The sequence below is a fragment of the Vanessa tameamea genome, chromosome W (genome assembly GCF_037043105.1).
Source record: "Vanessa tameamea isolate UH-Manoa-2023 chromosome W, ilVanTame1 primary haplotype, whole genome shotgun sequence".
NCBI lineage: Eukaryota > Metazoa > Arthropoda > Insecta > Lepidoptera > Nymphalidae > Vanessa > Vanessa tameamea.
Window position 1 is genome coordinate 4,421,142 of NC_087340.1, and position 26,931 is coordinate 4,448,072.

The window sequence follows — 26,931 nt, forward strand, 5'->3', positions numbered from 1 at the left end:
GTCTACTATTACCAATAAGTAAGTATTTAGTTGAGTGGTTTTTACGAATGGGCCTATGTGATCTAAGTGAAGTGTATGAAACGGTCTCGCATATTTAGGAATGGGAAATAGCTTGCCAGGTTTTTTTCCGTGCAAGTTTTTAAAATAAATACATTGAAGACAATTTTTGATGTATTTAGTAACAGTTTTCTTTAAGCGAGGGAACCAATACATTGAACTAATTCTTTCTACAGTTTTATCAACCGCGAAATGACCAACTTCATCATGGTTTGCTCTGATTACCTGCCAGATACATTGTTTTGGAACTAGCCAGCGTCTACCGAATTCCGTGCGCCTATACACTTTATTGCCCAGTAATTTGTAATTATTAAATATTTGTATATTAGACTCGGCCTGTCCTGATTGTAAAATATCTCTAATGCTGCAAATTTTTGGATTTTGTAGCTGTACCGACAGCAACCAATCGCCTTCTGAAATGAACAAAACACTACTCTCTGCACAAGTATTGTGGTTAGCAATGACGACAGGATTCCTGCTTAAGGCATCCACGTGCTGCATTTGAATTCCTGGTCGGTGGATAGTCTCAAACGTAAATTCTTGGGTTTGCAATACCCACCTGCTAATACGTGGAACAATATCCTGTTTATTTAAAGCATGACGAACCGTGTTACAGTCTGTTATGATTTTGAAGTTTGATCCTAATAAATAGTGTCTAAATTTATTTAATCCTACCACTATCGCTAACAACTCGAGTTCAAACGAGTGGTATTTTTTTTCTTCACTACTTGTTTGTCGACTATAAAAGTAAACTGGCCTCTCCTCTGATTCGGTCATTTGCATAAGAATACACCCTAAGCCCTCACGACTGGCATCGGTATAAAGAAAAATTGGTAACTTAGGATCAAATATTAACAGTATAGTATCACTTGTTAAAATGGATTTTAATTTATCAAAGGCAATTTCTTGTTCTTTTTCCCATTTCCATGTTATGTCTTTCTTTAAAAGGTTACTAAGTGGACGGCATGCCAAAGCACAATCTTTAATGAACTTTCTAAAATAATTTATTAATCCAAGGAATTGCCTTACTTCATGAACTGTTGTCGGTTTAGGGTAGTTATTAATAACTTTAATTTTTTTTTGACACGGACTTACTCCATTTTTTGAAATATCGTAACCTAAAAATTTTATAACATCCTTAAAAAAAAACATTTATCATAATTAACGGTTAAACCGTTAGCAAGTAAGAGTTCTAAGATACTTCTTAAGCAGGTGACATTTTCCTCTAATGTCTCTGTTGCTATTAAGATATCGTCCATATAATTTATGACCCTATTAAATCTTAAATTACCTAATACAGAATTCATCAATCTTTGAAAAACGGCAGGAGCATTGCACAGGCCAAACGGCATTCTTAAAAATTCATAATGGCCGTCCAGAGTGATAAATGCTGTCTTATACACGTCACTTTCTTTAACCATAACATGATGGTAGCCGCACTTTAAATCAAGTACCGTAAAATACTCGCATCCGCGTAACCTATCAATTAAATCTTCAATAAGTGGCATAGGGTACTTGTCTTTTATTGTGATTTTATTTAATTTTCGGTAATCTATACAAAGTCTTTTTTCTCCGGAAGCTTTATCAACCAATAATGCGGGACTAGCATATGGCGAGTTACTGCAACGTATGATGCGGTTTTTTAGCAAATCTTCGATAATATCTCGCGTAATTATATGCTCGCGATCTGACATACGATAAGGGCGCTGTACAACCGCTTTATTGGTCGCTAGTTCAATTTCGAGTTCGATACCAGGTACTTTGCCCAAGGTACTCAAATCATTCGTATAACATTTAGGATAGTCTGACAAAATATTTTTAATAAGGCATTCTTTAGATGTTTTGTTATCTATGGTATATATTTTTAATTCGCTTTCATTACTAAATTCATTAATGGTTCTAAATTTCAACGAATTACCGATACGGCTATACATTATGCTTTTATTTTCAGTAAAATTTCTACCTATGAGTACCCCGCAACCAGATAACTTTTTAACAATATACATTTTAACGGGAAGTTCTACATCGTCCATTCGTACTGTACAAGATACCCCATAATCTACAATCATCTTATGATCATTTGTAAACCCGAATAAAGAAACTGGGGTTTGCAATTTATACGGTTGTAATGAATATTCTACAGCAAAGTCAGAAACAATTAAGGAACAATCGCTACCCATATCAATAAATGCACGACATTCAAAAGTACTATTAATTAAAATGTTTTTAAAAAAATTTTGTTTCGATTCGGACTCGCTAATAAATTTAACTTCGGCATCTTTTTCCGGTTTCATTTTTAACCTACTCATGCAAGCCAATTCTAAATGGCCTGTTTTTTTACAAAACGCACAATTTATATTACCCTTTACATCACAATCACTTCTTTTATGTCCGGATTCTCCACAACGAAAGCAACGGATATTGCTACTTTTAGTTCCTGAATCGGCATAATTCATACTCAAACTATTACTTGTATTATTATTTATAGGTACATTTCGAGATTGAAAAACTTGTTTTGATATATAATTGTTTTTTAATTGGTTACTTTTATTTTCTTTTTCGCATTCATACACTTTGGCATGTAAGAAGGACGCTAATTCGTCACAATATCTAAAACTACCTGATTCCGATGCAATCGATATACTTTTATCACCTATTGTTCCTACAATAATCGAAATGATGTCTTGTTCCGAAAAAGATAGTGATAACTTATCGATTCGACATTTTTGTTGAAAAAAAAATTCATATAGTGATTGCCCTTCGAAAGGCCTCGTGTCAATTAATTCTTTTAACAAAATGTAGGTATTTCTTTTTACCTGAAAAGTATCGGATAACCTATCACGCCACTGCCGCCATTTCGACGTAGTCCAACGTGTTTCAGTCTTTTGTAACGAATCGTACCAAACTTGGGCAGTTTTTCTTAATTTTTGTAATGCTTGAAATTTAGTCATGGCATCTGACCAACCGAACGCACGGACATTAGCTTCTACCACATTAATCCACATATCGATATTATCACTCAAAGGATCAAATTCTGGTATCACAGTCGACAAGATGGTATTTTGACTCACGGTTGATGACTTCTTTACATGGCGGCGACGCCGGCAGCGATCCCTCTCACTAGACGATGATGATGAACTTGATGAGGTGGAACTCGACGATGATGGATTCCTCCTTACTTTGCTACGTGTTCGCTTTCGGTTTCGCGGCATCCTGTCGGTCGTATTATTCGTTATCCCACTTCTGATGTAAAAGCAAGTTATTTGTTAATTAAATGCTGCTAGTTCTTTGTACGGTGTATTTATATAAGTTGTATGTATCACTCTCGAAATTAATTAATAAGGTATTTCTTTATTGGTTAAGTTAATAATTAAAGTAAAACAATACAGTAATGTAAGATAATGTTATAACAATGTTCCCGGTTCTAGCGTATCCAGAAGAGAGCTTAAATTTCCCGCCAATGTTTTCTTTTTTTTTAATGTTGCCCGCTTCAAAAATCGTAGCGACAACACTAATAAAAATAGAAATATTAAAGTGTGCTTTAAAGAACCTTGTACTGCTCAATACATATTGCGTAATAGAAAAATAATAAATAATAATGTTCGTATCTATTGGGACCAAACTTCTGCGCAACTTAAGTATTTTAAAAATTTGAAGGACGAACTGCGTCAAAGGCAAAATAATGGAGAAAATCTTACTATAAAGTACTACAATGGAGTTCCTAAAATCGTTAATATAACATCAAAAAACGACAAAAGTATAAAGACACCCTAGACGAGAATATAACTTACCAAATAGCACACGATTATAAAAATATTAATACAACTTCTACTTCATTAAAAATTTTTTACGCCAATGTAAGGAGCTTATTAAAACCATGCACATTAGACGAAATAAAATGCATTTTAAAATCTTTTAAGTACACTTAGTGTTATTAACAGAAACATGGATAAAATCCGATCAAGATGCTGATGCAATACAACTACCGAATTATACTCATATCTTTAACTACAGAAGGGGTGGAATTGGTGGAGGTGTATCCATTTTTATACATAAGGATTTGTGTCATCATGTTACCGAAGAAAAATATTTAGACGGAAATAACTTTTTATGGATTTACGTAGAGAGATACTCTATTAATATTGGATTAATTTACAAACCACCAAGTACGAATACAACGAGATTTTTAGAACAATATTCTTCACAATTAGAAACAAGAAAAAGATGTATATTTTTTGGTGATTTAAATATAAATTTATTAAAAAGTGATTTTATTACTAAGAAATATATTAGCATTATTAAAGAGGCTGGCTATGATATATTAAATAAAATAGTCAACACTTACTGCACCAGAGAAACAGAGACATCCATATCTATTATAGATCATGTTTGTACAAATATAACTCAAAAATTTAATTTTACTATTATCGATTCACCACTGTCGGATCACAAACAAATATATTGTGAGCTAAAAAAGGTTAAACATGAATCTAAAAGGAAACTTAAATATGAAGTCATAAATTATGATACCCTTTATAAGACCATTGAGGAGTCTAATTTTACAAACCCTGATTGTGATTTTAAATTATTGGAAAACTTTTTTATTAAGTAACCCAAATACAGCAAAATAAACTAACTAAATATAAGATACAAAACTTACCTAGAAGTGATTGGATCAACAAAAATATAATTCAAGATATAAGTCAGCGAAATTTGTTATGGAATAAACTTAAACAAGATAAAAATAATAAGGAATTAAAATTAAAATTTAACAACGAAAGAAATAAAGTTGGTGAAAATATACGAAATACTAAAGACAATTACTATTACCAAGCTTTCATTTCAGGTGTTTTAATGATTCAAAACGTATGTGGGACTTTATAAATTCCATAGCAGTAAATAAAATCAAAAATAAAAGCTGTGCTCCTCCAAAATTTATTATAAATAATGAGACTATTACTGAAGGAACTAACATATGTGAGTGTTTCAATCATTACTTTTTTTCTATAGGCAAGGTGTTAATGAAACAAATCCCGGCTAAATATCATAATTACAACACTTATAGCGAAACTTTATCTCTACATAAATACACACAAAAACTTGAGCTACTCAAACCTTGTACGGAACAAGAGGTAATAAATATAATTAATAGTTTAGATTCTAACACAAGTACAGGTATTGATGGGGTTACAGTAAAATCAATAAAATGTATAAAAAACCTAATAAGTAAAAATTTAAGTCACTGTATAAATAAATCCATAAGTAAAGGAATTTTTCCAGATAATCTTAAAATTGCACGGGTAACTCCAATATATAAATCGGGAACACAATAAGACCCTGGTAACTATCGACCTATTGCTGTGTTACCCGTTTTGTCAAAAATATTTGAAAAAATCATTCATAATCGCTTAAGTCAATATTTAAATGATATAAACTTTTTCTATCACAAGCAATACGGTTTTCGTCCGAAAGCAGGAACGCTTTCTGCTACAATTGATCTCATCATTAAAATGAAAAATAACATTGATAGCAAAAATATTGTAGTAGGAGTATTCATTGATTTAAAAAAAGCGTTTGACACGGTTTCACATTCTATATTATTACAAAAAATTAGAAGAGTTGGAATAGCTGGGACCGCGTACGAAACTATTTCATCTTATCTTAGCAATCGTCAGCAAATTGTAAAAATAGACAATTTCAAAAGTAATCCAGCACCAATCACATGTGGAATACCACAAGGTTCCATACTCGGGCCCTTACTCTTTTTGATATTTATTAATTATATGGATCTATTGCCACTGCGTGGAGAAATATCATTGTACGCGGACGATACTTGTTTATTTTATTTTAGAAAATCCATTCACAGTATTATTGAAACAGCTCAAAACGATTTAAATATCCTAAACGAATGGTTACAGTACAATTTACTTACATTAAACGTCTCAAAAACCTCATATATGATTTTTTCGGTCAAAAATAAATCTATTCCTTCCCATAATGAATTGATACTTAACAATCAAACTATCAAACAGTCAAATAATGAAAAATACTTGGGATTAATTTTAGATAAAAATTTAACTTGGAAACCTCATATAGATTCTATACATTCCAAAATAACTTCGCTTACTGGAGCTTTACGTAAATCTGCACGTTGTATTCCTCCAAGAGTACGAAACATTATTTACAATACTTTAGTAAAACCAGTATTAGAATACCTTATAGAAATATGGGGCAACGCGGCAAAAACACATATAAAAAATTTGCAGATCTCTCAAAATAAACTTATCAAGGTCTTATTTCATATGGATTATTATACACCTAATAAAGATTTATATAAAACAATTAAAATTTTATCTATTAAACAAATGTATAAATATAAATTATGTATACTTATTCGAAAAATATTAACAAAACTTACTCATTCTCGAATTACCTTTAAAACCAAAACCCATTCTTACCACACAAGGAACAGATATAAACTAGATACACCTAAAACTCGAACCAAGTACGGCATTAAAACTATTTCATTTGAAGGAGCACAGCTGTATAACTCTTTGCCTCTAAGTGTTGTAAATTCAAAATCTCTAAATATATTTAAAAAACGATTAAGAACCCATATATTAGAGGATTTCACTGATCTTGTTTGATATCACTACTGTTTATTATTTGTAATATCTTAATTGTAGTTATAATTTTAAAATTTCCTTTGTAAGCGAACTTTGTTCTTTTTGGAAATAAACTTCTTTAAACCATAAATGCCAACTGTTGTTCATTATCCCAATTCAATTTAGTGTCTTTTCTTAAAAGAGTCGTAAGGGGTTTAGCAAGTTTTGAAAACTGTGGAATGAATCGGCGGTAATAAGATATTTCTTATTATCGTATTTATATTTCTTAAGGCCTACAAAGGATTTGATGTCTTTTTGAGTATTTGGTGTAGGAAAGTCCTCTACAGCTTTGACCTTTTCTGGATTTGGTTTAACACCTTCACTCGTTATGATGTGACCCAGATAAGTCACTTCTGTCCGGAGAAATTCGCATTTGTCCGGTTGCAGTTTAAGGTTGAATTGACGTAACCTTTGAAATACTTTTTCAAGTTTTTCTATATGAGTTTTAAGATCGTATGAATAAATGACTATATCATCTAGGTACACGTAGCAGTGTATTCCTTGAAGGCCTGACAATACATTATTCATTAATCGTTGAAAAGTGGCGGGGGCATTCTTCAATCCGAATGGCATTCTTTTAAACTGATAATGTCCCTCCGGGATACTAAATGCTGTTTTTTCAGCATCCTTCGAATCTACTGGAATTTGGTGAAAACCTGAAGCTAAATCTAATGTGCTGAAATATTTGCAATGGCCTAGTTGATCTAAGATTTCATTGATTTGAGGTATTGGATAAGATTCGCCGATAGTAATATCATTGAGTTTGCGGTAATCTATTACTACACGCCACTTCCTTTCCCCTGAAGCATCCAGCTTCTTAGGGACAACCCAAATCGAAGAAGACCAAGGGGATAAGGATGGTTCAATTATGTCCTGGGCTAGCATTTTCTGAATTTGATTTTGTACTTCCATTTTGTGACATTGCGGAAACCTACATGATTTTGTATTAATTGGAGTATCAGAATTTGTTTTAATCTGATGATTAATGGCAGAAGTGAAAGTAAGCTTATCTTGAGGCAAATGAAAGATGTCTGAGAAGTTATGACAAAGGTTTAAAAGCGCGTCTGATTCTTCTTGATTCAAGTGAGAAGTTCTAAGAGATTTTAAAACTTCTTGGCTTCTATTTAGTGCATTATTGCAATTTGTAATGGGATTATAATCGTATTTATTAATAGATTCAATCTTCAAACATAAATTAGATTTAATTTCGACTGGTCCTTCTGATGTATTTAAGATAGAAATATTAACTCTGTTATTGGGCTTCACTTTCACTAGACAATTAGATATACGAATGTTATCTGATATATGTTGATCTAATATAACACCTTCCTCCATTTCTGGATTTTTAACGGAACATTCTATGACGGTTTCTGTTCTTGCAGGTATCAAATAAATAGGATCATTGAAGTAAAGTTTTAGAGACGATTTACCGATATGCAACAAATCATTATTGTAATCGATGTTGCAGCTATGCGCATTAAGCATATCTGAGCCTATTATTCCATCGTAAGGTAGGTGTATTTTATCTATAACATGAAATTGATGAGTTAAGCTGGATTTAGATAATCGCAATTTTAATTGTAAGTGACCTCGAGTTTCGATGAGATCCTCTGAGGAATCAATGCCTTTTAATTGAATTTTTTCTTGTATCAATTGAGTTCTTGCATCTCAATGCAAGAATTTTTCAGTAAACTAACAGAAGATCCTGAATCTACGAGTAGTGTTAATGGAAGTTCTGATACAGGAGATTTGACGAGTACATGAGGTAAAAACATAAGTGAAGGATTAGTAGTAGTAGTATAAGGATTTTGAATATATTCGGTTTCACTTTTTCAGTAAACTTTGTAGATACAGCGGCCTTAACAGATTCGATGGATTCAGTGGATTTAATAGATTCAGTGGATTCAGTGAACTTAGTAGATTCGCTAAGTTTTGGTATAGTAGATTTAGTAAAATTGACACAGTGGATTTAGTAACATTTGGCATAATAGATTTAGTAAGATTTGGTACAATAGATTTAGTAATAGTTGGCAAAGATTGGTCTCCATTTAAAGGAGGCAGTCTTGATTTAGAAGAGACGCTTGGGGTGTCGATTTTAAAAACTTAAGGTCCCGTACGACACCGGGACGAGACTCTTACTCGTTTTTTGTTTCGGCATCGACAGTATCATAACCCTCGTCTGATTCGGTTGGATACTGCTGTTCAGGGACATTAGAGATGAAATTGACGCGTTGTGGTGTCCCTAATGAATTTTGATTTAAAGTCTAAGTCTGTTGTTATTAAATTGTCGTTTGCGACATTGTTCTATTGTGTGCCCAGGATATTTGCAGTATCTACAAATGGGGGTACCGGAGTTTTGGAAAGCATTATTGGAATTAGTAGGCCTACTCTGGAAAGGTGTCCTAGGTTGGCTCGGACCTGCTTGAGGTTGTTCGCGTCTCACATTTTGGAAGTTGGGCTTTTGTGTATTTGTTGGTTTTGAAATAGACGAACTCTGTTTATAGAGATATTGTTGTATTTTTTCCTCCGAGATCGCTATGTTTATCGCTTCGTTGAGCGATTTAGGTGATTTACATCTAACAATATTGGATAATCAAGTTAATAGGCCCATTTGGAAGTGATGGAGTGCTAATTCCTCCATAGCAGCCGTTCGACCTGGTATCCCCTTGCCTTATGGCTGTGAGATATAGAGATTTCTGTAAGTAGTTGAGAAAGACATCTCTCGATTATAAAGGCATATGCGCTGACTATTTCGTTATTTAGCTGACGGCACTCTTGGAGGTCAGTGAGCAAATGAGCATAATGCTTTCTTTCACTGAATTGAGTTTTAAGAAACTCCCTGAGTTAAGTCCAATTGGAAAACTCTTTAATGGAACAAGCAGTTTGAGCTTTTCCTTATAACTGGCATAGAATATATTTAAATAGTATGTCTTTCTGTGCATCTGACGCTAAATCATACGCGTTGTTACAATTGACGAGAAACGAGTTAAGTGTCTCCATAGTCACATCGTGTCCTACTAATATTATAAACGTGAAAGTTTGTATGTGTGGATGGATGTTTGTTACTCTTTCACGCAAAAACTACTGAATGGATTTCAATTAAACTTTCCAATAATATAGCTTATACATCAGAATAACACATAGGCTACAATTTATAAAGATATTGTGTAAGCTGTCCAAAATATGACATTAAGTGTCAAGTAACTAGGAAAAAACCTACCTTTCTGCGAGCTATTCTGGCGTGCGCTGCCATAAACGTTAGTTACACATAACTATGTAATGTATGATAGACATCATTTAGTTTAAATGCGCGATACTACGGGTGCGGTGTAGCGAGCGGTACGGCGCGGTTCGCCTCCGGCGGCGGTGGCGGGCGGTGCGACGCACTTGGGTGGGGGAAGAAGGCGCTCATGGCTGAGTGCGCGACCCGAACGCGGGCAGACGCGTGAGGGTAGACATCGTTGACTGTTGTCTCCGTTTTGCGAATTTTCATGGTTATAGCGATTTTTTATAAACGGATTTTACTTCAAATAATATAGGCCCAAGATTAGGTATTGGCAGTTTTTTTTTTAGTTAGGAGTTACACTTAAATAAGATACTTCATTTTTACTTCATTAATAGATATAGGTTACTTATAATAATAATAATATAATAAGCTTTATTCATTCCATACACTTCTACATTATAAAATAATAATAATAAATATAAAGAGCATTTAACAAATACATAATTAGTGGTAAAATTAAGTTTAAATACATTATAACAATAGTTGTGTGCATAATAATTATATATTTGATTATCATAATTTCTCATTCAATTGGTTAGTATCTATCCTCTATTAAAAAAAAAAATTTAAACATTAAAATTAATTAATAAACATTAAATAAGCATAATCAAATATGAAAATGATTTAACAGACATTTAATTTAAGTATTAAATACTAATATCAATTATTTAATAATAAAATTATTTATCAATCATCTCAATCAAGTTATGAACACCAAAATCAATCCATTATTACATTTAACGAGTCGCTCACCTTCACAAATAAGAGAACTATTTGCAATATTGATATGCACTTGCGGTTTATCCAATCCTCTTCAACTATGGGATAAGTATAAAGCTGCATTATCGGAAGATATCTTGCATAGATATGAAAGGATAGATCAAGTCAACAATGATCTATGTTTTAATGAAGCACTAAGTCATATAGAGGACAAAATAATAATGATTTCTGGTAAGAAATTGTCCGACTTCGGTATGCCTACATCGCAGCGTCGAGGAGAGTTGTCGACCGATTTGATCAGAGAGCTAAGCTACGATACCGCCTTATTAGACGCTCAAGTCAGCAAAACTGAACCACGCCTGCTACCCAAGCAAAATGACATATATAACAAAATATTACAACGTGTTGAGCTTGGCGAAGGCGGTCTTTTTTTTCTTGACGCCCCGGGCGGTACAGGTAAAACATTTTTACTTTATTTGATTCTTGCAAAAATTCGTAAGGACCGTAATGTTGCGTTAGCGGTGGCTTCCTCTGGGATCGCTGCAACATTGCTGAGCGGTGGACGGACAGCACATTCGGTTTTTAAATTACCTCTAAATCTGGCAAGCGAAGAAACCCCAACGTGCAACATTAGTAAGAGCAGTGCCCGCGGCGCCCTGTTGCAACAATGTAAGCTGATCGTGTGGGACGATTGCACTATGTCACACAAGCGCGCAATTGAGGCGCTTGTGTGATCGCTGTCTACAAGACATTCAAAGCAATCGAAAGTTGATGGGTGGTGTGGTAGTGTTACTGGCAGGGGATTTTAGACAGACTTTACCGGTTATCGAGAGAGGTACTGCAGCAGATGAAATTAACGCATGTCTTAAAGCCTCATATCTTTGGTCTAAAGTTGAAAAGCTTTATCTTACCGCTAACATGCGAGTCCAGTTATTCAGCGATATCGAATCAGGAGCATATGCTCAGAAACTGCTAGAAATTGGTGAAGGCCTCCTAGACACCGACCAAGATGGTATGATTCCTTTTACACAGCAATTTTGTCATGCTGTGGAGTCAGAAGACGAACTTATTGAACAAGTTTTTCCGAATATGCAACAAAACATTGTTGACGAAAATTGGTTGTGTGAAAGAACCATACTAGCACCGAAAAATGAGACTGTTACGAAAATAAATAAAAAAATCTTGGCCGAAATAAACACCGAAACTTCAGTGTACAATTCTATTGATACAGTTATGTCATCTGATGACACAACAAGTTATCCCGTAGAGTTCCTTAATTCTTTAGAGTTGTCCGGAGTACCATCACACAAATTGGAATTAAAGGTAGGTGTACCTGTTTTGTTGATGCGTAACCTGGACGCGCCAAGATTATGCAACGGTACTCGGTTGCGAGTTACTGAACTAGGAAGGCACATTGTGAAGGCCACAATTTTAACCGGAGAAGCCAAGGGAGACAATGTTCTTATACCGCGCATCCCAATCATACCCAATAACTTGCCATTCAATTTTAAACGCCTGCAGTTCCCGTTAAAAGTCGCATTTTCAATGACGATCAACAAATCGCAGGGTCAAACCTTAAAGGTAGCAGGCATACATTTAGGCACGCCATGTTTTTCTCACGGTCAGCTCTATGTGGCTTGCTCACGTGTTTCCAAAGCAAAAAATCTGCATGTTTATGTTGAAGGAAAAAAATCGTTAAATATAGTTTATAAGAGCATACTGCAGTAGCTAGATAACTATAGGCCTATGATCAGGGTTCTGCAGTGCCTAATTACCGTATATTTATTATATTGCCAATTTTCTTATGTTAAAATATTGTCAAGCAGTTATATTTTTCAAATGCGAATTAAAAAAATATTTATGTCATAATGTTAGTTCTTTTCTACGCCACGCTAATATAAGCTACTCCAAATACTAATCCTGCATAGACGAAGTCGCGGGCACCAGCTAGTGGCTTAATAAATTTGAGTAGTGTAGTTAGATCTAATTCGACTTTGATGCTAGGCGTAATTTTTTTTTCGCCTGTGACCTAGTGGTTGGACCAGGAGGGCAGAAAATATCTTCCTCTGTATCCGTTACAATCGTTTCGGCCTTTTCAGGTTTTGGGCTCACAGCTCTACTTTTAGACATTTTGACTAAGATTATAAGACACACAGTAAATAACAAACGAAAACAAAATAAGAAAAGCACGAAAGTTTGAGAACCGCTATTGACCAAAGATTCACTCACATGCACACGGAGAGCGCGATTATGACCGTTATCATTTCGCAGAATTTTCGCCGTAAACCGGTGAGAGTCGCGTCGAGTAGATGATGCTCGTCGTAGCCAGGAACAATAGTTTTTATAGCTCGATCTGAATTATGGCCAGTAGTAGCTGATGTTTGGCCTGATGTTTGTTGGGCCTTTAGCAGGACAGCAGCCCCGGAGAATAGTAGGTTTTACAAATTTTCACGCACTTTCACGCACTTTTGTGTGGGTGTGGACAGACGTTGCACTTTAGCACTTTTCAGTTTAACTTTTTAGTCACGACGGAGTCCGTACCGATTTTCACTGTAAATAGGAATCCGGATCGAGTTGGCATAACTGAGTAGGGCACTGGAATTTCCGGATCCCACCGCTGCCACCAAAAATGTTATAAGGTACGGACTTGGAGCCTTTTTAAAAAAGAATGTTCACAAAACTAAACTAAGAAATAGTAGGGGTTGAGGGTTGAGTCCTCGAAATAGAAAAACAACAATATTCATTATTGAACGCGACCGTCGGAATCGGAGGTTGGAGTAGGACTGACTCTGAGGAGCGGGCTACTGTCGGTTCTGGAGGAAAGGTGATGAATTGGAAGCTTTGGTCAGCAAAAGGGGTAACAATGTAGGGTTATAACAGTACGCAACGCCGCGCGCGGCGAGCTCGGTGTGCGGGCCCCCGACGCGATGATGACGCTTGGAAAATAAAATTATTTGAACTTACATAATACATGTGACAATAATAATTATTATAGGTTTAAAATATTATTTGTTAATTTTTAAAGTTCAATTTTGTGTGGGGGTTTCTAAAAATTGTAATTTTATTTTTATTTTGTCATTTTTAAAGTAGGTGTAAATATTAGGAAGGTATTTATAGTCATTAGTTAGTTGATTTAGTAACTTAGTTAAGTACTAGGTATCAAAGGTATAAATATAGTGGTAATTGAGCCTAATTGATGAGCTTTTTAAAGAGTTCCAGTGGTGTTACATCATTCACTGACGATTAAATGATTATATTTATAATAATTGAGTACACCGTTCGCCAGGCCAGTGTAAACTAAGTTTGTATATAAAAAAGTAAAGAGGGTACATCACCAAATATCCAGTTACACGTGGATAATGCTAATTCTTAAGGGAACAGGCATGCTATCCTTGGAGTAGAACCAGCAGGTATCTGGACACACTCAACCAAGAAACTGCAGCCGTCCACACTTAACATTTTTACTCCATGAGGCATTCCGCTTAAGTTTTCTACTCCATGTGGTGGGTAAAAACAAAAGAAACTCCTGTGATACGAAATATACAGGTTAAACGATTAAGTAAATAACCAAAGATAAATAACTTGAACAAGGGATGTAAGCAATACTTTACCTTTTGGAGGTTCAAAGTCCTGCTTTTTTATGTTATAGGTGGCAAACGAGCAGGAGGCTCACCTGATGGAAAGTGACTACCACCGCCCAAGGACATCTGCAACACCCGGGGGCTTGCAGGTGCGTTGCCGGCCTTTCAGGAAAGAGTACGCTCTTTTCTTGAAGGTTCCCAAGTCGTATCGGTTCGGAAAAACCGCCGGCGAAAGCTGGTTCCACAGAGTGGTTGTGCGAGGCAGAAAATGTCTTAAAAATCGCGCTGTTGTGGATTTTCGGACATCTAGGTGATGCGGGTAATATTTGGAATTTTGACGAGATGTCCGAAGGTGAAATTCAGCTTCTGGGATTAATCCGAACAATTCCTCGGAACATTCCCCGTGATAAATTCTGTAGAAGATGCAGAGCGATCCAACATCTCTACGCAAAGCCGATCGGAAAGGGCTTGATCGTCGATAATTCGAGCCGGTCTACGTTGGATATGGTCAAATGGAAGGAGCTGGTACTGGGGAGCACCCGCCCAGAGGTGAGAGCAGTATTCCATGTGAGGCCGAATTTGCGCTTTGTATAGTCTTAGGCGATGGGCCGACGTGAAATACTGTCTTGCCTTGCTGAGCACACCGAGCTTTTTTGATGCCAATTTGGCTTTGCCTTCCAATTGACCGCGGAACTGAACGAAGCTGGAAATATCGACGCCAAGTATTCCGATACTAGCTGTGGCGGCTAACGAAATATTCTCGAACCGTGGAGATAAGACAAATGGTGTTTTTTTAGCAGTTAACGCGCAAACTTGCGTCTTTTTGGGGTTGAAATGGACTAGGTTTAGCCGACCCAGTTCGAGACTTTGTTTAACGAAGACTCGATTTCAGACACAAGTTTGTTCCGGTTTTCTTCGACGTTTTCCCGAGAAATATTAACACGGCCGGTGTATGAGGTGTCTACGGTGCTGTCGTCTGCATAGCAGTGAATGTTACTGATTTGCAACAAGTCATTGATATGCAGAAGAAACAGAGTGGGTGATAGAACGCAGCCTTGTGGAACACCAGCATTGACGAATTTTAAGTCGGAGCATGCACCGTCGACAACGACCTTGATGCTCCGATCTGCCAAAAAACTGGTAATCCAATTGAAATGCTTCGAAAGAAGCGCTTTGTGCCGCTATGTCCAGACTGGCTGCTAATGCCTCCCCCTTGCTCTCAACTGCTTCCGCCCATTTATGAGTTAGGTAAACTAGAAGATCACCGGCTGAGCAACCCCGACGGAAACCGTACTGGCGGTCGCTAATCAGTTGGTACTCCTCTAGGTACCGCAGGAGCTGGCAGTTTATAATGGACTCCATTACCTTGGAGAACAAGGAGGTGATAGCTATAGGCCTCTGAGCGGTTGCCCTTTTTAGGGATCGGATGCACCAAAGCAGTCTTCCAGGAGTTCGGGACGACGCCGAATGCGTAAGATTGCCGGAAAAGACGCGTTAAGACCTGCACCAACTCGGGAGCACAAATCCGTAGCACGACTGGAGGGATGCCATCGGGCCCACTCGACTTATGAATATCCAAGGAAAGAAGTGCTTTACGAACTGCACTTTGCCGAAATTTTACCTCCGGCATCGTGGTATCACACCGCGGGATTGTTGGTGGTCACTTTCCTCGGTCATTCAGAGTCGAGTTCACCGCGAAGAAAGAGCCTAAAAGATCAGCTTTTTCCTTCGCGGTATGGGCCAATGACTCACCGTCCCTGTGCAAAGATGGAAAAGAAGGCTGACAGAAATTCCCTAAGACAGCCTAAGCGAGAGACCAGAACGCATGTGTTCCTGAAGGGAGGCGCACCAGTCTCTCGCCAATTCTGCCAATGTACTCCGTCTTCGCCTTAGCAATCACGTTTTTGAAGGATCTAGAGGCAGAGTTATATTCCTTTCTGAATGCGTTGGTATTTGCATCACGAGACGCCGATGCGTTAGCCCAGTCTTGGTAGCGTTCCTATTTTCGGCGTGAAGCCGTTATGCAGAAACGACCAAACCAGGGCTGGGACATGCCACCGATGGGGATCGCAGAATACGGAATGAACAGTTCCATGCCCTGAAGTACCACATCGGCGACAGAGTCAGCAACAACGCTCGGATCATCCGGCGAGAAACAAACCTGCCCCCATGGGTAGGATGCAAAGAAGGACCGCATTCCATCCCAATCTGCTGACTTGTAGTGCCCCACTCGGCGGCAGCCCACGAAATGAGGTTGTGAGTACCGCGCAATCGGCACTGTACTCCGGACGAGACAGTGGTCCGACGGGCCCAGAAGGGGATCGACGATAACCTGGTAGCCATCCGGATGGGAAGTCAGCAGAAGGTCCAACAGGGAAGGTGTATGATCCTCCACGTCTGGTATGCGCGTTGGCGAGGTAACCAATTGTGTCAAATCGTATGCTAAAGCGAAGTCGAGAACAGATCTACCCGCATGATCGGTAGTGCGTTATCCAAGCCATTCGGCATGGTGGGCATTAAAATCGCCAAGAATTACAATCTCTGCGGATGGGATCTGCTGCAGCAAGGAATCTGTAGCCATTTGGACGTGCTCAACCAGTCGGTCGGTTTCGGTTTTACCGTTATGGGACCTATAAAGGCACGCGTAGATTCGCGGATGGTTGTCGCAGTCTACACGCAACCAGATAATCGATAGGTCCTGCCCTTCAAGGCTGCCGAGGCATCGAGAGCAGATATCATCTCTGGCGTAAACGCACACCCCAGCTCGTAGTACAAAGGAATGTTCCAATTTGTACCCGGGGTAAGAGAGAAAAGTCGTATCGGCAGGACAGGATATCTAGGTCTCGGTAAGAAAGAGCAAGTCCGGCTTCGCCGTCTCAAGGTGAAGGTGAACGGCGTTCAAGTTGGAGTTGAGTCCCCTTATGTTGCAGAAGTCCAGAGTGGGGGTGGTAGGGGTTGCCTTATGATGCCTGCTCCGCTTGCCCTGAACAGTGGCGAACGCAAAATTGACCCCCCCCCCCCCAAAATTCAGAGGGCAGCCTGGGCATCCCTGCTCAGGTGGTGTACGTCGTAAGCATGGATGCCCAGAGAGGGATTCTCCACCACAGTCGCTGATGGTACACTCCTGGGGTAATAAAACCAAATTCTGCACAACCATTATGTTTTGTGGGGGAGGGGGGACGGGCCTCCGGGACTATCACATACCGGACGAAACGCGGTAGCATAGCTACCACTTCACGCCGATTTTAAGTGAGAGAATGGTACTTCCCCGGGCGTGCCGGCCCATTTGGCTGCAACCCGAAGGTATACAGTGTGGCACTACCACTATAAACTGCTTACTTTAAATGACGATTTCAACTCCGGAGAAACATTCCAACGGGTCAAAAATCACTGTAAATCAATGAAATACTAATCAATCACAAATTAAGAAACTCAACTATTAGCAAAAGTCACCGATATATTCAGTATATCGAATTTGAAGTTTGAATTCGGTGTTAAACCGTTGATATATAAATTCAAAAAGGAGTAAGCACGAAATCGAAAGTTCTTGAAACTTTGAAAGATTCCTAGAGTGTGGCCAGGTATCACTACCAAAATTAAACAGGAATTATATCCACATTTAAATCAAAGAAATAATTATGGAATAATTATTTTATTTAATAAAAGCCTATTAATTATTTTTAAAAAAATTATAAGGCAAAATAAATCTGTCATAATAAATTTCCGACATTTTCAAACAAATACTAACCTTTATATTGGATGACAGCTAATAAATTTGAAACGATGCGAAATTACTTCCAAACAAATAACGAATTAGATAATACAATCCAATTGTAATAATTATTTCACTAAACCGCTAAAATAAATGTAATTTATTTTATTATTTAAATTATAAGAACACCGATATATGGGAAGTAGTAAATGGGCTAACGGCACGAATTTTAGCGAATTGACATTTTTATGATGTTTTAGATAATTTAAAAAAAAAGTTGAAATTATAAAAATAATTTTTACTGTAACAAAATACTTATTGGGAACTACAATGCCACACCAGACTCAAAGATACAGAAGAGGCTTAAAATCATGCGAACGTAATCGCGGGCACCAGCTAGTTTAAACTAAAATTAAAAGTACTACTAAATTATTTGAAATCATTCCCTGGGGCATAATTCTTATATAAATGCTAACTTTTCATCAATTTTGATATTTCTTACAAGAAATTGGTCGTACGATTTATATTATAAGAACATACGGTTATCGGCGTCCAGAGATGCGCCCCGAGCATAGATAATATACTTATACTAGCTATAGATAAGCAACTCAAGATTTAATAGAAAAGTTTACGGGCCTCGGCCACTAGATGGCGGTTGTTAGTTTCTCATTGGCCCCATAGATGGCATTAACCTAAACTTATTATATATGTATATAATTTTTTATTTAGTTTATAGATTATTTTTTATTTAAGGATTTTGTGAAAATTGAAAAACCACAAATTCATCATATTTAGTAAATTTGTCGTTTAACAATTATTTGACATATTTTTACAATAAAAGACTAGCATGATTGACCTTTAAATTTTTATTTCAAAATCAAAAATCAAAATATACTTTATTCAAGTAGTCTTTAACAAGCACTTTTGAATCGTCATTCAACAACTTTTTTTATATTAAGTGAAGCTACCACCGGTTCGATAAGTGGATTCTACCGACAAGAACCGGCAAGAAACTCGGTAGTTACTCTTTTTCAACATTTAAAAAACAGTCATGTTAGTTAATTACAAATATATATGCATGTAATATATCCTGCCTGGAAGTCAACAAGTATTAATTCCACTTTTTTTTATTGTCTGTATAATCTTGTATTGAATAATATGCCTTCTTTATCAATGTATTTTTTACAAATTATTTGAATTTATCAAACGGCAAAGTTAAAAATGTCTGTGGAATTTTATTATAGAATACCTTGCCCCAAGAAGGATTTATTGACTTGATTATAAATAGACCGGACTGCTCTCTTTTGTAAAATAAAAACAGATTCAATATCTGCATTGTTACCTCAATGTATTATGCCATATGACATAACACTGTGAAAATAACCAAAATATACTGAACGAGCGGTGTCAATATCAGTTAAGTTTTCTAACTTTTCTGACCACATATGCTGCGGAGCTGAGTCTTCCTATCAGGGACGATAAATGAGGACTCCACTGAAGTCCGGAATCCAATTCTATTCCCAAAAACACCGTAGTATCGGCTACATCACGGCCACTGTTTAAAGATATATTATAATTTTGCCTTCTAACATTGGGTAGGGTTAAAAGCTACACATTTTGATTTTTGAGCATTCAAAACTAACTTATTTATTATTATGTTTTTTTGTATTTGTGAGTTTTAAAATAATCAAATGCTTGAACTTTAATTAGATCAGTCTGGTCAAAGGTCATTATTTTTCCATCTATAATTCTATTTACATTTTTACACCAACTGTGAATTATTATATTTATTGCTAGATTACTAATATAATCAATTAATGAGCCTTTATGCTTTTTACAAGATATTACATTAAAGTTGCGATTACAATCTATAAAAAATCTCATTTTCTCTATTGGACAATATGATTCAGGAGCCTCACGCAAACAAGCCACAATCATATAATACATTTCGTCTAATAACTTTACAATTTTTTCACAAACATCAGTTCTATACAATGCAGCCTAAAAGAAGAACCTAAAAATATACATAATTCTAATTATGAGTAAGAACTATTCTTCATTATAACTTCTTACTCATAATTCTATCTATAAGTATGTAAGTCATTAACTATAATATTAGTAAAAATGCCTAATTGTGAGGCTCATTTAAGGATCAGGTTGTAATTTGGTTCAGAGATGTACTTAATGTTGGAATATTAAATAAAAATCTAAGAATAATTCTGAAAAACCAATTTGCTGTTGTTTGCAAGTACCTTCACCCTGATCATCCTTTGTTGTTGGGGCAGTTGATGGCTGCATTACATTAAGCATATGTTCAATAGCATCAGTTTCCATGGGTTGCAGCTGAGATGAACCTGAAAGTATAAATAGTGGAATGTAAAATTAGCCTGCAAGACTAATCAAGTGAGACGCCATCATGGTATACTGTATTAGTAATACTAAATTGGTTAATACTTTTATAATACTAAAGGTAAACTTAATAATACTTTAGTCCAAGTATATTAATAAGTAGGCCAAATAATAATATTATCTTATACAAAAAATACAACATAAAAACTTACCAATATTTAGCATTGGAACTGCATTAGCTGTGAGTCTGTGGCTTTGTGAACAGTAACATTCTTCAAAGTGGCGATAGCATATTCGAATTTGGTTATAAATGTAAATGTCTCCTTTGTTTTGAATATCTTCAGCGAGGACAGATTTCCATACATTAAATTTTTCTAGATATGGGTATTGTGGTTTAGGAAATCGATGCAATGGACCTGCGATAGATATATATATATATATATATATAGATAAAAGGTATTTGATTTTGCTCGAAGGTTTACATATCCTCAAATGTACTATGAAGTTCATCAAATGAAACCAGTGGTAGGAACTGGACCAGTATTGTACCCAAACATAATTGTATTTTAAATTACTCACCATCGTTTTTACAACCAAAATGACACTTGAATCGGGAGTTTGATGACATTTTTACAAATCAAATAAAAGTTAGCGCGATGCAAAACGAACTACATAGCTAATATAGGCCCCGTGCGTATCGCGATCCGCCTACTGTTGCGCCATCTCGCGGAACAGTGGTGACTGGTGACAATACGTAGATGCCCAGCTGACTGGCGCTTCCCAAGTAGTATATATGGACGCTCGGCCGTGCTGCCATCTAGTTTCAATGTATGTAACAAATCAAAACTATATCCATGGGCGTTCGCCGTGCTGCCATCTGTTGTCAATATATGTAACAAATCGAATAAAACTTATAATCTGTAAAGCGACCTCTATCAGCTAATTTGGGACTTAATAATACAGGAAATATTATTATCTACTCTTAGCAATAAAGTAAGTAAAATGTAGAATAATAAATTGTAATTCATATTTTAGAATCAATCTTAGATAATAATAATGCCGGCCATACACACTACGGTGTGCCGGAAAGGTCCACCTGAGCAAGTATGCCTGCGCAGGTCAACCGCACATTAGTAGCATGTATGGGGACTCTGGTGTACCGGAGCGGAGCGGTCTTCAGTTCTTTTTGCGATGGCATCGAATGAGGACGATGACGCGCTGGCATTGCTAGGCCTTGCTTTAATTTTGAAGATAAAAGATACAAAAACAGTGAAAAGGAAGCGAAAAAAGTGGTGTAAGCATTGGTTATTGAAAAGGAAAACATATAGTCATGTTAATTTATTGAATGAATTAAAATTTGAACCAGAAGGTTTTAAAAATTATCTCCGAATGGACGAGAAAACATACCTTAAATTACTTGAAATTGTTACTCCTATGATAAAAAAAGAAGACACAGTTATGAGAAATAGTATTTCTGCGCACGAGAGATTATCAGTTATATTGAGATTTCTCGCAAGTGGCAGAAGTTATGAGGACCTAAAATTTTCTGCAATTATTTCGCCTCAGGCGCTTGGAAAAAATATTCCTGAAACATGTGAGGCCTTGTATAAAGTTCTTAGAAGAGATTATTTGAAGGTAAGTAATTGAAACACTGTTATATTACAGATAATATTTATTGAAGAAATACGAATTATTCATTATCAGCATTGAAATAATTAACGAATGTCGCTGCCGAATCTGGAATTGATAAAACTACCTCTGTTTCACTGGGCTGATTTCTCGGAATCGTATGTGTTCCCATTTGTGTAGAGTAGGGATTGCCTTGGGAACTGTTCAGTAGATGACTATTTTGAAATGATTGAGAAAGATACTCTGAATTTTGACTGGTGGGAAATGAAAGGCAGGGTGGGCTAGGACTAGGAGAAGAAACAAAACTTACAGGGGTATATGCCCTATTGGAAGTAGGAGAGGATTGATATACATGTTGTCGATATTGCTGAGCAGGAACATAGTTTCGTTGATTTTGTTTCAAAATATCTCTCATGTTAATATAGGCGTGCTCGGGAGTGAGGTGTCCTATTTCTGCTTCAAAAAGTAAATCCTCGGTCCTTTACTTTTCAATATATTTATAAATTACATAAATAATGTTTTTGTGTCTTCAGATTTTCTTTTATATGCTGATGACACAAAAAATTTCAAATGTATTAAATCTTTAGATGATTGTCATGCTCTACAATCTGACTTAAACAGGTTAGAGACATACTGCAAATTAAATTCTCTTCATCTTAACATAAACAAATGTGCTATAATTTCTTTTTCTCGTAAGCGTAAAACTTTGCTTTATAAATATACTGTCAATAATAACGACATACCAAGGAAGAACGAGGTGAGAGACTTAGGCGTGACACTGGATAGCAAGCTCTCTTTTGGTTCTCATATTAGAAGTATTTCAACAAAAGCCTATCGCTTGCTAGGTTTCATCATGAGAACAGGATCTGAATTTAAAAATACTTCTACTATTAACCTGCTTTATAACGCGTACGTCCGTTCTATACTCGAGTATGCATCTACGGTATGGAATCCTCAGTACAATATTCATATTAATGAAATTGAGAAGATCCAAAACAATTTTTTAAAATATTTGTCTTTTAAATCTAGCGATTCTACCCATGAACATTTATTAGCTCTTCCAAAACGCCGATCTATGAGAGACCAAGTTTTCTTATATAAAATTATTAATAATATTGTTGACTCCCCTTTTCTACTTAGCAAGTTGTCTCTGAACTGCCCACGATCCAACGCTCGTCAACCGTTATGTTTTTATACTCCCACTTGTCATTCATCACATAATGCTAACTGTTTTCTAATCAGAGCTTGTCGCGAATATAATAAGCATTTTGGGAACATTGATATATTTCATTTATCTTTGATTAAATTTAAAGATAATATTTGTAACAATCTTAAATTAACTTAATTATATACTTTTAATATTGTCCAATAATTTTTCTCTTATTGTGTTAAAATATTTGAGTGCATTTTATGTTTTATCAATCGGTGGAAACTTCGCTGGATAATGTGATATTTAAATTGTATTATGTAATTAGATTATATTTTATATCTGTTTGTTTCCCAAATATTAAATAAATAAATAAATAAATCATTAATTAGTTTTTCTGCGACTAATATTTGTTTCGCATCTAAAGCCCTCAATTTCATCGCCACATTTTTGCCAATAACATCGCACCTATCTTCTGTTACAATTGGGCGAGGGCGCTTAAAGTGATCTCGTACCGATTCCAATACTTCATTTGCTATGCTTTCATCTTTTCTTTTTGTTTTACACGGTTTTGGTGGGCGAGTTGAATTATTATTCGATGATCTCGATGGGGCCTCGTTGTTGTCGGTAGATACGCTGTTGGATGAATATTCTTCATCGGCATTTGAAGAATCTTCAGTATTGTCTCTCTGAAAACAAATAATTTTGATACATGTTTGTGTCCCGCTGCTATAGATATTTCACATCAAAAATAGCTACTTATTGTATAAATGATAAATCTGTTATTTTTATTTTACAGTTTCCAACATCTGAAGAAGAGTGGAAAGAAATAGCAAAGATGTATGAAGAATGATGGAACTTTCCTCATTTTCTTGGTGCAATAGATAGAAAGCACATAGCGATTGTTCCACCAGCTAATAGTGGATCATATTTTTATAATTATAAAGGGCAACATAGTGTGGTTCTTATGGCAATTGTTAATGCAAAATACCAATTTGTATACATAGATATTGGCATGAATTGTAGAATATCCGATGGAGGGGTTCTACAAAACACAATTTTTTATAAAAAATTAGAAAATAGTGATTTACATATTCCAAGCAGTGAATTGTTAACAGGAAGTTGTTAAAATAAATTGTATCTTTTATAACAAAATATCATACTACTAACGCCATCTATTGGGATAATATAGTAAACCTGTGTACCTATTGTAAAATAGTATCTGAATAAAATATTTTTAGTCTGTTGCAAGCCTCCGTACGAGTTTTATTTTATAGGTTATGGGCCCAGACAAGGTAATTAGTGGCTAATAGACTTTCGGTATTTAGAATAGTTTTATAGACTATCAGTGCAAAAATGTCGGGTAATTATTCAGTGAACGTCCTTAAACTAAAAGGACGCGAAAATTACGACGACTGGGCGTTTGCCGCCGAAAACTTCATGATCCTGGAAGGCGTAGATGTAACCAGCACCGCGACACTTACAGATGCTGATAATAAAAAGGCGAGAGCAAAGTTAATTATGACTATTGATCCGTCGTTGTTTGTCCATATAAAAACCGAAACCACGGTACAAGCTTTGTGGGCCAAACTGAAATCATTGTTCGACGATTCCGGTTTTACACGCAAGATTACTCTCCTGAGAACGCTGATATCAATACGCTTAGAGAGTTGTGATAGTATGTTAATCAAATGGTGGAAACGGCTCAACGTTTGAAGGGCACCGGATTTGAAATAAATGACGAATGGATCGGCTCTCTATTGCTCGCAGGATTGCCAGAAAGATTTAGCCCAATGATTATGGCAATCGAGCATGCAGGATTGAAGACAAGTGCTGATGCTATAAAAACGAAATTATTAGACATGAGTTCGGAATTCGCGGTTAAGTCAGAAGGCGCGCTAATTGCACATGTCCAGAAACGCCACCTACAGGCGCAAAGTGGCAGTAGCAAAAATGAAATGTCACCTGTCAGTGGAAACGTCAGCACACACAAAAAACAAATTCATTGCTATCATTGCAAAAGGAGTGGACATTTCAAGAGCCAGTGCCGCCTATTAAATAAAGATAAACAGAAACAAACCTCGAACGTGTTGAGTGCAGTTTTTCTTACGCGAGAGTTCAAGCAAGACGACTGGTACGTCGACTCTGGCGCAAGTGCTCACATGGTGTCGAACAAGAATATATTGACAAATATATCTTACGAACCGAAAGTCAAAGAAATAGTTGTCGCTGATCGCACAAAAGTATCGGTGTTGTGCTCTGGAGATCTTCGGCTTACCACGCGAGTGAAAACAATCACACATGAAGTAGTTTTGAAAAATGTTTTGTGCATACCAACACTAACCACGAATTTGCTTTCAGTCAGTAGAATGATCGCAAATGGTAACAGAGTATCCTTCAATAAAGATGGATGTTACATTTACAATACACAGAATGTTTGTACTGGTGAAGCAAGTTTGGAAAATGATGTGTACAGATTAAACATTATAAAGTCGAAGCAGGTATTAGCCGCAGTTGCACAGATCTCATGTAACACTTGGCACAGACGATTGGGTCATATTAATATGAATGACCTGGAGAAAATGAAAAAGGGAACAGTTAAAGGTGTTACTTACGAAGAAAAACAGACTATAAACAAAACAAGTTGTGTAGTACGCTGCGAAAGCAAGCAAAATAGGCTGCCTTTCTCTGCTAGTACCAGCACGAGCAGCAGGGTCCTAGAAGTGGTTCACACAGATCTGTGTGGTCCCATGGAGAAAAAATCACTTGGTTTGGCTAGATATTATCTGTTATTCGTTGACGATTTCAGCCGCATGTGTTTTGTTTACTTTTTAAAGGAAAAGAATGAGACTTTTAAATATTTTCGTGAATTCAAAGAGCAAGTTGAGAATCAGCAGTCTCAGAAGATTAAGATATTGCGGTCTGATAATGGAGGAGAATTTTGCTCAATGGAGATGGAAACCTACTTAAAGCGACAAGGGATAATTCATCAAAAAACAGTTGCCTACACACCTGAACAGAATGGTGTATGTGAAAGGTACAATAGGTCAATTGTAGAAAAGGCTCGCTGTTTTCTATATGATGCTTCATTTGACAAACACCTATGGGCAGATGCTGTGAACACCGCAGTGTATTTGAAAAACAGATCACCAGCTGCAGCTTTGCATAATGATATTACCCCATATGAAGTATGGACTGGCAAAAAACCTGATCTACAACATATTAGAGTGTTTGGAAGTCCAGTTATGGTCCACATTCCAAAAGTGAGACCCAACAAATGGGAAAAAAGTCACAAATGTTATATTTGGTTGGATATTTAGAACAAACCAAGGGTTAGAGATTATAGGACCCAAAAGCAAATAAAATAACTGTGGCCCAGGATGTTGTGGTCATGGAGAATAATATGAACAACACAGCAGAAGTTGTAGATCAAGAGAGGGAGCCAGACAAAGAAATAGAAAAGAACACAAGTATAGAAGAGAAAAGTTCAATAAGCACTGAAGGCAATGAGAGGACAGACAGAGAAGATCCTACATATATTGCTAGTGATTCATCAAGTGATCAGGATGATGAATATAATGAGTGCTTAATGCCAGATGATGTTTTGGTCACTACTCAGAGTGACTCTGTCACTCAGCAAGGGAAGCGTGTTCGTCGTGCACCAGAGAGGTACGGAATTTCCAATATGTGTGTTGAGGGCTTTACTAGTGAACAAATATCTGTACAAGATACTCTCGGGACCCAATAGGGAGCATTGGTGTAGTGCTATTCAAGATGTGCTAAAA

The 26,931-nt window shown here is 36.4% G+C and overlaps 2 long non-coding RNA genes across 2 annotated transcripts in view; one reads left to right on the forward strand and one right to left on the reverse strand.

Moving 5' to 3' along the window:
• Positions 1–26,931, forward strand: part of LOC135194607 (uncharacterized) — a 441,435-nt gene that overhangs the window by 316,329 nt on the left and 98,175 nt on the right. The window lies entirely within an intron of this gene.
• Positions 20,213–21,018, reverse strand: LOC135194573 (uncharacterized). Its single transcript, XR_010309847.1, has 3 exons — positions 20,950–21,018; positions 20,583–20,708; positions 20,213–20,375 (listed from the first exon to the last, which is right to left on the reverse strand). It is a non-coding gene; the product is annotated as an uncharacterized LOC135194573 (long non-coding RNA).